Source organism: Nematolebias whitei, chromosome 21 (genome assembly GCF_014905685.2).
Source record: "Nematolebias whitei isolate Nwh7 chromosome 21, NemWhi1, whole genome shotgun sequence".
NCBI classification, from domain to species: Eukaryota; Metazoa; Chordata; class Actinopteri; order Cyprinodontiformes; family Rivulidae; genus Nematolebias; species Nematolebias whitei.
Genome location: NC_056518.1, coordinates 15,376,684 through 15,384,776, shown reverse-complemented (window position 1 = coordinate 15,384,776; position 8,093 = coordinate 15,376,684). Strand labels below are relative to the sequence as shown.

The 8,093-nt window shown below is 41.8% G+C and overlaps 1 long non-coding RNA gene across 1 annotated transcript; it reads left to right on the top strand.

The window, feature by feature from the left end:
- Window positions 1-3,988: 3,988 nt before the first annotated feature.
- Window positions 3,989-7,722, top strand: LOC119427555. The gene is made up of 3 exons (XR_005187660.1): window positions 3,989-4,163; window positions 7,495-7,602; window positions 7,688-7,722. It is a non-coding gene; the product is annotated as an uncharacterized LOC119427555 (long non-coding RNA).
- The last annotated feature ends 371 nt before the right edge of the window (window positions 7,723-8,093 follow it).

Sequence of the window (8,093 nt, the reverse complement as noted above, 5' to 3'; positions counted from 1 at the left end):
TATATAGCACATAATTAACATATACTACACAGGTTGTGTGACAGGTTATTGCACAGGTAGTGACACTGAGATTGAATTATGATGGTAAGGTAGATGTGAAATTTTGCAAAAAAAAAACAAACAAAAAAATAAAACAACTGGAGACACAAAGCAGAAATAAAAAGTAGCAGTGCGGCTTTAAAACCATTTTCCTAAATATGTTAGAGGTCTTCTCTGGGTTTGAATGTACTTTGTAGCTCACAAATAAAAGTTTACCACTCAGGTAAATGTCTCCATTTATAATACAAACATATACCTATCCACTCATAATTTGAACAATAAGCAGTTTGAAACTTATTGTTTTACATCAGATTAAAAATAATTTAGGCAATAAATAACCCAATACTTAAATGCATCAAAACATATCAGGAGCTTTTGTTCACAACCATACCATCTTGAACTCGCCCAATCTCTGATCTCGGAAGCTAAGCAGGGTTGGGCCTGGTTGGAGGGGAGGCCGCCTGGGAATATCAGGTGGTGTAAGCTTTTCCTTTGGAGGCTGTGATGATGTAGAGGTAGGGCAGCTGACTTGGGACCAGAAAGTCGCAGGTACAACTCCCCACCATTCCCACATGTCACAGTGTCCTTGAGCAAGACACCTAATCCCTAACTACTACACGGGCTCTTACATAGCTGCCCGCTGCTCCACCTGGGTGTATCTCACATGTGATGGGTTAAATGCAGAGCACAAGTTTCATCATTGTATGGAAATATGATGACAATACATAGCACTTTCTTCTATTCTTTTGCTTGAGCTGTTTTTGAGCTTTTGGGGCACTGAGAAGCCCATTTCTGTGCCTCCAGTGACTGGTTTCTTGGTGAGGCACTGATATACCTGGCTCCTTGTCATTAGCTCTCCTACTCTGCAGCAGGCAGCACGCCACGTATGAAGAATTGTGGGAAATCCTTTGTCCCCAGACTCCCCTCCTGCTGTCTTTAGGAAGCCTCTTTAGTATTTTAAACATGTAGTCTGGAACTGGAAGGAGCAGCTGTTGAAACTGCAGTGGGAATGAGCAGCACGCATCTCATCTGATGTCTGAGTTTGCATGCAGACACATCTGAATGAGACTCAGGACGACATACGGTAAACTAACTTTATCAATGTAACGTGAGAAAGATGTGGAAAAACACTCATTCTCTACATGCACACTCCTAAATCAGTTACAGTCAGAAGTGGAAAGAGTGCTGAAAATTTGTACTCAAGTACAAGTACTATTACACTGCTTAAATTGTACTAATTTACAATCAAAAGTACTGATGTTATAAAAATACTTAAGTAAAAGTACAAAGCACTCTTCTCAAAAACTACTCAAAGTATTAATTACTTTTTAACCAATTGATGTTTTACTGTGTTGTCAATAGAAGGCATTCAGTTCGATTTACTGTATATAGTAGCTACATTCAAAGCATATTTCTCAGATGAACAATAAAGTATATAAAAATTACACTAAGGCAATTTCTTTTGTAATCAAATGTAGATAAAGCTGGTATTTTGTTTGTTAAATGAAAGACAAAAATGTTTTTGAACCGGCATAGAACAGTTTAAACTTTTCCATATACACTGCGAACAACAGGCGGGTCAATGTCTTAAACTCTGACATTACTGTCACCCTTCACTTTCTGAACCTTTTGTTCAGTGTCAGCAAGAACTGGTTTTCTACGTTAACAGAGTACATCCATTTTCGTTTGGCTGTGAAGAGTAGACTCTAAATAACTCTCTATGGAGTTGTCCTGTGCTTATGTTATAGGTAATTGTTGTGTTAGGGATCTGTGAGTCTTATTGGCTACAAAGGTGCAGATAAACGGTTTGAATATTAATTCAAATTGCGGCCGCACTCAGTAGCGACTTCTTATTTTAAAAGTAGCAAAGTAGATTACATGGTCTAAATTGTACTTAAGTATGAGTAAAATTACACACTTGAAAGAAATACTCTTTTTTTTTTTTCTCCCCTCACTGGCTCTCTAACGAGGCGCACACGTTTCTTCCTGCTCCCTGTTCTCCTCTTGATTTTTTGTCTGTGTATCGGAGCAGCTCCTATTTTTACACATCTACAAAATGAAAACTACTGTTTTTGATCTAACCAACTGGACTTTCAACGCAAATGACAAAATCTTTTCAACAAAGCAACAGGGTCCTGGAGAACCCTCATCTGCTCGGACGAATGCAGCTGGATATATCTCTGGGGGGAATGTGTCCACCTCTGCTATCGACTGAGAATACTGAAATTGCAGATAATTGGATTTATGATAACAGGTTTCCTGTTTTTAGAATAGTCTGGATTCTGGTTTATCAACATACAAAGAAGATGGCAGCAGCTAATCTGGCCTGGTCAGGCTGCTGCCTATGTGAAGGTTTGGATTGTGCTTGGAGGACTCAAAATCAGCTTATTTATGTGCAAAACTGTAAGTTGGAAGTGATTTGAATCGCAGGCCACCTGCGGCTTTGGGACTTGTCAGCATGGAAACGACCTTGAAGATGCTCGTAAGCACGGACCAGTAGAATGCACCCTAATCTGGCCAATTGGGACCTTGGAAGTATCTGTAAGACTCAAAGAAAAAAATAGTCTGCCTGAATAAATCAACAATTGTGGATATCTGAATCTGACTCTCTGGTTGACCTCAAAACAGGCCGACTTATCAATTTCTCCTGGGAAATGTGTAAACTAAGGAAAAGCTTCGTCTATCCCCCCCCCCCCCCCCCACTTCCCTCTGTGGAGGCTTATCAGAACTGTGCTGGCTGACCATCATCTTATCAGGACAATGGACTATCTGTTAGTGCTGCATGGACCACCTCGTTGTCAAATGCATATGTAACATGCTCATAAATGTGCTTGCTGGCAGAGTTTTTTGATGTCTTAAATCATGTCCTGTTAGGACAAGATGTGAAGAGATCTTTTTTGTAATGCCACTATCCTCTACTAATGGCTTTGCCACTTTTTCTATCTAAAAAATGTTTTCTGAAAAGGACAAGAAGGCAGCGCTTTATAGTAGCAGCATTGTGCACTCTGCCCATCTTTCGGACAGCTGGATGGACATATTCTCGTTGTATCTCGGTGCAATAATAATAAAGCTTATTCTGATTCTGATTCTAAAAGTACAAGTACCCCAAAATATCTACTTAATTACAGTAACGTGAGTATTTGTAATTCATTACTTCCACCCCTGGTTACAGTATCCACCAGTATTATTATTAAAGATCAAGTCAAGCGCATCTCTGTTCCATCCATCCATCAATTCATTCATTTTCTATCCCCACTTCTTTCTTTCCTGGTCGCAGGAGTTGCTGGTGCCCATGTCCAGCAGTCACTGTGAGAGGGGACGTCCTGGCCTGGACAGGTCACAAGTCCATCACAGGGACACTTAGAGACAAACAAGACAACCATTCACTCTCTCACTCACACCCAGAGGAATGGAAAATAGGAGGAAACCAGAGTATTCAAAGAAAACCCAAATGTTTGCAAATTCCACTCAAAAATATTACTTTTTCTCTATTCCACGAGAATAGAGAAAAAGTAAGTAAGATTTTTTTTTCTGTCTCCACGAGACAGATTTGATCAAAATTCCTAAGTAATCACTAGATGTAGCAGCTCCAACTGATTAACTTTTGGAGTCAACCCAATTTTTGATGGTCGCCACGGCTTTGCGGCCTCAGCCAACACAAATAAATAAACGACAAAAACAGCCGTTTATTTCTGAACTTAATGCATCACCAAGTGTAAAAGAGAAAGAGTTAGACTTGATTTGCTGACTCGTGAGCATGAAGCGTGTTTTTATTCTTCTGCTGCTGTGTCAGGTGAGTGGGCAGAGTAACAGGGTCTCAGCAACATGCTCTGAGATGAGTGAGGAGGGGACAGAGTGAGTGCTTTGTAGGGGGAGAGTGGGAGCGACGGAGCACACAACTAGGAGGGTGGGAGGTTTGGAGAGCCAGAGAGAGGGAGGACGAGCGGGTGGGTGCTGTAAAATGTGTTAACGGGAGCTCTGTGCGTTTGTTACACGTCTTGGCTGCTTGCCCAGCTCAGCTCTTAATCGAGGCATGATCACGGACTGGAGGGAGCCCTCTCTGCCGCCTCGGCTGCCCTGCTCCCGGACCTGGCCCAGCTCTCACCGCTGACATGGAAAGACCTGTGAGTACCTTCTCTCTCCTTCTCTTCTCTCTGGTGTTAGGTTCCCTCCTCTGCTCTGTCGCAGATTTAGCTGTGGCTGTGTTTCACTTCTCCACTGCCGGAGGAAACAGGAACGCTGGGTAGGAAGGAAACCTTGGCAGCTTCTTCCTACAGGTCCTTTCCCTCTCCCTTTTGCCCTCTTGTCAGGGCATGGGCGCCATCCGTTCTCTGGCAGATGCTCTCTATTGTTTGACTGCATTTTAGCTGTTCTGCTGCACTGTGACAGAACCAGCCACCTGAACCCAGAAGTAGTCATCGATTTGTAGAAGATCTCTTCAGCCTCTGCCACTGGGCTTGCTGAGATTCACAGTCAGCTCTCTGTAGTGCCTATTCTTGGTGGTATGTCCTCATGGTGTGTTGTGTTTGGATACCCTGACAACTAGAAGCAGTGAGGTAACCATTCCCAGCCTGCCGCCTCTCTGAGTGAGTTCAAACTTTTCCCATGCTCTGATATAAAATCATAACTGAACTCTGAACATCTCAGCTGCAGCAGTTCTTCACAGGTAGAGCAGCTGCAAGGATGTGGAGTGTGGTGATGGTGTTTGTTCGCTCGATCACAGTGAGTCATCACATCACATAGAGACAACATCGGCTCTTGTGTTGCCATCGTGCAACAGAGTAAGATGACTGACTCACTTTGGCACGTCTACTTACTTCTGCAGATCCCTCAGAATAACTAAAACTGTGGAGAATGGGATTGTTCAACATGAATGATGCTTTGTTTTCACAGTTAAGACGAGCAGAACTGGCAACTCTTCTCTTTGGCATCATTATCACTTCTTGTTAGCTGTGAATAACAGCAGCCAGCGCTGCTTCAAAGTTTAGAGCCTTTTTTGTTGATTACTATATTCTGTAGGTGGACTGATTTGGTCTAGATTTTAAAAAAAGTAAATGCTTTTTTCAATCAGGCCACTCACATATTTGTATTCGCATCACTATAACACATTTCTTACAGTTATGCATCATTTTTTTATAAAGCTATGAACTCATATCTATAGGAGTACTTTCAGAACCTTCAACAAAATTAAAACCTTGAATCTGAACCACGCAGTCTTACAGGAAAAAGGAAGTTCCTTCTGCCTCGTAAAACTTTATGATATATAATCAGTAATGGATGAAAAACAGTTTCATTGTAACCATTTTTAAAATTAAGTTCAATATACAATAAAATCATTGTTCCTTTTTTTATCTTCCTTTATTGTATATTTAAAACTAAAGGTCTTTAAAAAAATCTATATAAGGATTTGATTGGTTGGGACACATTTTTACTCAGTTTTACAGATTTAGTGCAGTAGTAGCTGAAAGTTATTCACTATATATACTCTGAGAACTAACAGATCACTCAGGATCTTTAAAACTTGGGCATGCAAGGAGACGTGCCGATGAACAAAATACCAACGAGAGGTGTTCCTTCAGTTAATGCTAGTTTCATTTGTAGATAGGATCACAGAGATGATTTTTTTTAGTTCTTAAGCCTGGAAAAACTGCAACATTTGGCATTTTTAATACAAACTCCATTTATCTTTTTACTTATTGTGATTTTTACAATCACATAAATGTCTTCAGATTATTTTAGATGTCACATCTTTAGATGTAGATGTCTACAATGTGCCTCATAAACCAGTTGATGTAAGGTTAAAAAAAAATCTGTGGACACGACTGTAAGAAAGCAAAGCTGCTGATTGTTGGGTCTGTCTATGTTCCAACCTTCACCTGTGGTCATGAGGTATGGATCTTGACCAAAAGAACGGGATCCAGCACACAAGTGGCAGAAATGAGCTCCATTCGTAGGGTGGCCAGGCTCAGCCTCAAAGATAGGGTGAGGAGTAAGATCTGCTGCTCCTCTGCTTCAAAGGAGTCAGTTGAGGTGGTTCGGGCTTCTGATTAGGATGCCTCCTGGACACCTCCCTTTGGAGGCGTTTCAAACTTGTCCTACTGGGAAGCGACCTCACCGCAGATCCAGAACTCGCTGGAGGGATTGTGTATCTTCTCTGGGCTGGAAACACCTTGGGATCCCCCAGCAGGAGCCGGAGAGTGTAGCTGGGGAGAGAGAGAGGTCTGGACTTCTCTCCTGGGCCTGCTGCTTCCACAACCCGACCTCGAATAAGCGGTAGAAGATGGGAGATGGAGTACTGTAAAAAAGCAAAAGACTTGGGAGCCATAAGAAAAAAACCCTCTTTAAACAATTTAAGTACTGAACAATCATCTTCATCGTTCTCATTCAACAATGTGAGAAGTTTGAAACCACCTGGAGACTTTCCAGCTCAGGCAGCTTAGCTAAACTGAGTACTCAGGGATGGATGAGCTCAGTCAGCGAGGAAACTAATCTATTTTCATTATAAATGAAAAATCTAGAGTTTCAAAAACTAAAAACATCTATAGAGCAAAACAAACAGTCTAAAACAAACTGCACTATTATGTGCGTGCTATTAAACAACATTTTAACAGTTTATATAAATTAAGCTAAATTATTTCACAATAAGGTCATCTCTTCAGTTAGCAAGGTGGGAATTTTGCACATTTCTAACAATATTTAACCATCCTTTAAAAATAAACTAAAATGTGGCCGTGAAAATACACTATTGTTTGATCAGTGTGCTTTAAAGTCGATGACAAGCTCTTATCTCCATCACAAAGATGTGTTGTTAAGGTTTGTTTTACTGCCACTCAGCTGAGCCACGTTTTCCGACCTCTTCACAAACCAGACTGGAGAGGGAATATTAAATTACAGCAGGTGGAGGGGAGTGAGATTATTTTTTTGCAGATATTTGATGCTTGGGCACATTTGATGTTCCTCGGCTCAGCAGCAACTTTCAGATCGAGGTAGGTTTTTTTTTGTAAAGGAACATTATCATAGAGCTTACATGGCTGCACCAGGAGGTTTTTAGCCCCTGAGCCTCGCGTGGCGTGATGAGGCGTGTCCTGCTGACTGCACTGGGATGTTTAGGATGCTCCGCATATGTGTAATTGAGCCTCATGATGAATGCTCCATCTGTGGTGGATGCGACCATGTGTCAGTGTTTTGCGTTACTGAAGCACATGGAGTCTGTCATTAGCATTTCACTCTTCTCTGTCTTCTCATAACGAACATATGGTTGGCCAGAATTAATTGCCTGTTGTGTGGGTGTTTTTTGTTCTCTGTAAAGCTGGAACAAATGATCAAGATCTTTTTGCTCTTATTTTTATTACAACAGTTAATTAAAACCAAAACTATCTCTGTTTTGAACTGTTTTCTATGAGCAAACTATTAAGAGTAAATCTGTGCGACTAATGACTGAATGTGTCGACTCAGACCACCAGTAACGTGATGCCGAAGAGGGATCACGAGAGAGATCTGGAGCTGGACAAGAAGATTGAGGCTCTCCGCAGGAAGAATGAGGCACTGATGAAAAGGTACAAGGTGAGGATAAGTGGCTGCAGGTGGAGATGCTCGTGTGTGTGCAGCTCTTAAAAGCTTCCTGATAAAACATTTATTTTGCATTCAGGAGGTGGAAGAGGACAGGAAAAAAGCAGAAGAGGAAGGAATGGCGCTTCAGAGCCGAAAAGGCAAAGCTGATGATCTTACCATCACAATCAGCAAGTCCACAGATGTGAGGGTCCACAGCAGTGTCATAGAAATCCTGATCCTGGAATACCACTGATATATTTTCTCCAGAATCTGTTCTTTTTGTGTGGGAGCAGGAGAGTCGTGTGGTGGTGACAAAGCCGAGCAGCAGCGAGTCTCCAGCTGGAAAAGGACAGCAGGAGCCTGGACCGGACAAGGGGGAAGAAGGTCCAGCGCAGGGTTCTGGGCGAGGCCACAGGAAGCAGCTGACCGTCACCATGGCTGGCAAAAAGGTCAATTCTTTTCTGGACTCATTTCAACCCAAAGTGACAAATAAAGCTTTCTGT